At 36.4% G+C, this 3,172-nt stretch overlaps 2 long non-coding RNA genes across 5 annotated transcripts in view; both read right to left on the bottom strand.

Annotated features, from left to right (window-relative positions):
* Window positions 1-611, bottom strand: part of LOC127751156 (uncharacterized) — a 2,102-nt gene extending 1,491 nt beyond the window's left edge. The window contains exon 1 of the long non-coding RNA XR_008012004.1: window positions 396-611. This is a non-coding gene — a long non-coding RNA (uncharacterized LOC127751156). The remainder of the gene's footprint in view (window positions 1-395) is intronic.
* Window positions 612-705: 94 nt separating this feature from the next.
* Window positions 706-3,172, bottom strand: part of LOC113204047 (uncharacterized) — a 7,064-nt gene continuing 4,597 nt past the window's right edge. Inside the window, exons 1-6 of one of the 4 annotated variants that reach the window (XR_003303278.2) lie at window positions 3,056-3,149; window positions 2,642-2,823; window positions 2,182-2,329; window positions 1,865-2,065; window positions 968-1,729; window positions 706-799 (exon numbers count right to left, since the gene is read on the bottom strand). This is a non-coding gene — a long non-coding RNA (uncharacterized LOC113204047). Of the gene's footprint in view, window positions 800-967; window positions 1,730-1,864; window positions 2,066-2,176; window positions 2,330-2,641; window positions 2,824-2,938; window positions 3,150-3,172 lie in introns of those variants that run through there. The other 3 variants (XR_008012005.1, XR_003303277.2, XR_003303276.2) reach the window with 3 other exon arrangements.

Genomic DNA, 3,172 nt, shown 5'->3' with positions numbered 1-3,172 from the left:
TATCAAAGGACCTGAGGAAAAAAGGAGCCAAGGTAGGTTTCATCCATCTTCACAAAACTTCCAAACAAAGCAGAGAAGGCCGTGGTAAAGGATAGCTTGGCACCACCACAATAATGCAAACATTATGGTACTATGGACTACACCAATCTAATTCAGAATTTTCAAAAGTCGTTCACCTAATCCAAGGTCGAAACTTGACTGTCTGGCTCACCTGAGCAAAGCTGTGGAGAAAATAGAATGTACATTATATAAGTCAGATCCTGCACATGTGAACAAAAATGATGTAACAATTTGTTTGCCTTTAATGAATTGTGATTGTAGTTTTCGTTTTACAGAAATTTTACTTTTACAAGTAAAGAAAGAGAAGCTAAACAAAGAAAACTTTTGTATTTTACCTGATACAGGTTTCCTTATACTTGGCCAAGCCAAATTGATTTAATGATGAATATATGCAAATGCAGACTTGGGCCCATTGTCTTATCTCAATTTTGACAGTCTTGAAAGCTCAAAGGAGAGTACTTCAAAGACAGCTCCATAAAAGAACCAATACACTCATACCCATGATTGTTTCAAATTTGTTGAGGAAAACTGAATTATTTTGTCATTCGATTATGTCTGTAAAGAGTGGAGAGACAAACCCAGACTGTAAAACAAAATGATGCAGTAGAGCAACCTTTAAAAGAGGTGAGATATATATGTTGAAAGTCTCGCCTTGTACGCGCTCCTTTGAAGCTGATCCTTTCTCCTTTCAGGTACACATATACATAATCAAAGATCCTCACCACATAAATAAATAAATCTGAAAAACAAGATAACGTGAAAATTGGAGTAAGCATGTATAAATCATGTAAGAGAATAAAATCCAAATTAATAGGAAAAAAGCAACAGTTGAGAACCGTAACAGAAATCAAACACATAATAATTTGAACGATGACAACATAAAATGAAAACTTGTTGGAAGACTTACATGTTAATCCTGATTGGGACTCATCTACGCTCCTTAGAATTTTTTTGTTTTTCTTGTTCTTGACTCATCGCTTAGAAGAAACTGCATGTCTGAAAAACAAAATTGAAGTTGAAGATAAGAAAGTGCTTGTACAATTTCTAGATTTGAGAAGCCAATCAAGACACAAAAAAGACCGAAAACTGATTAGCTTATACCATACTTGATTGTGCATTTCCAGTCGATAGCAATTAAATGCCTTCTAAACCAGTACACCAATCATAGGAAAGCAAAGACCAGCAAAGCTAGCTCACTAACCATACACTCTTTGATTATGCATTGCCAGTCGATAGCAACTGAATGCTGTCCAAACCATTGCAATAATCATTGGAGCATAGGCAGCGAGAGGATTTTCAGAGTACCACAGCCAAAGGCATGCGGAAGACTCCAGTCTCGCTCTCAGTGAGAGACAGTGTGCGCTCCATGTCAAGTGTGCATTCCCAGTCGATGGCAAATTAATGCCCTCAAAACCATTACAACAATCAACATCAGAACACATAGCAGAAAAGAAGATTGAAACACTATCTTATAGAACACACTACAGTGGTACAGACATGATCAGCTAACAACCTTTGCATTCACAATTATCAAAACTGTTCTGTTCACAATACCTTCCCTGCATACTGATAATACTCATCTTTGATATTTCTTGAAGTTTACACCAATAAAAATGTAGAGTTGGAGATACTGCTTTCACACCAAGTAAAAGAGAATTTTGAAGCCAAACTGCAAAAAAATATTAGAAATAAATGAAGGTGGTAGTATCTTTGAGAGGAGACAATAACACACAAACTAAAAAGCACTTTGTGGTTGATTTAAATCAGAGGGAAACCACAGGGCCATTAATGCATTGATACTCACATCACATTCTTCACAGCTGCACTTGAACGTGATGCCATTCCCATATGCCTTGATGCAGAAGTCGAGATATATGGAATATTATTAATATTATTATTTATTGTAATGTATTTACAAAGTACAGAACATTTCCTGGTGATGAATTTTACTGCACTTAATGATGCAGGTTGAATAATCTTCCGCTGCCATATTACACTTGAACACCTAGAAAAGAAACAGAGGCTTACATACACATGCCAGCATCAGCACTCCAACATTTCACATATTTAAAGTGATACAGAATGCTATACTCAATCACGCACACAAGAAATTTACCTTACCTCATTTGCAACCATCTTTACCAACACTTGCATTCATGGTTCCTGTCTGAACATATTCATGGTCATATTTTCACAATCTTGCAAGTCTAACAAGACAAAATTTGAGTGTATCGTCTCCTTGAATCCGAGTTGAAATAAAATAAGTGCACTGTCAAAGAAAGTAGAGAGAGCAAAAGTTATTTGCTGGAGAAGAAAATAACAATCAAAGCAACGATACTGTTTTTAAAATGTGGAAGACTTAAACAGTAGACAACTTCTTGCCAAATAGTAGTACACATAAATGGGGTAGGGCCTCATCAAAACAGAAAACGAATAATAAAAGTCAACATGAATATCTTTTTCTGGACAAAGACTCAGTATTTCAATGAACTAACCAAACTTGCGATGGAGCATGTGATGAAATATCACATATATTGGTGATTGAATGTGACATATGTTGTTGATGACAACATTTACTAACCTGTAATTAGTTTAATGAGGCTGCTCTCGGCTTGCGTGTTGAGGCTGACAAGAGAAATCCACAGAAGCAGGAATTCAGGTGGCTTCGAGTTTGGCAACTTGAATGTGGCCGGATACTTCACAGCGACGAGGTTATAGTAGCCTTGGCGACGTAACATATTAATAGTTATGCGTGGTGCCAAACTGTAATAAATTATCAAATTATTAAACAGAAACTACTACACTGAAGAATTGTTCACAACGGCACAACTTTACGTCGAACAGTTAACCAAAGAGTAAAAAAAGAAACCCTGATAACCTCTGATCTGGTCGGTCGGCACTGCAGTAGCTTTCAAACTATCATGTTAGCAGTTAACTAAATTGAATTGAAGAACATTACTATCGTAATTACACACTGAAAATTACTCTCACCCACCAAGTTATGTATATTTCACCAAAATAAAGTTAAAATAATTTTCCAGGCAAAGAACAAGGAGCTGACACAGCATGGACGAACAACAACATTCAACTTGAAAGGGGGGAGGAGGGACAG

This window comes from Frankliniella occidentalis, unplaced genomic scaffold (assembly GCF_000697945.3).
Source record: "Frankliniella occidentalis isolate FOCC.00 unplaced genomic scaffold, Focc_3.1 Scaffold365, whole genome shotgun sequence".
NCBI lineage: Eukaryota > Metazoa > Arthropoda > Insecta > Thysanoptera > Thripidae > Frankliniella > Frankliniella occidentalis.
This window is presented reverse-complemented; position numbering and strand designations above follow the sequence as displayed.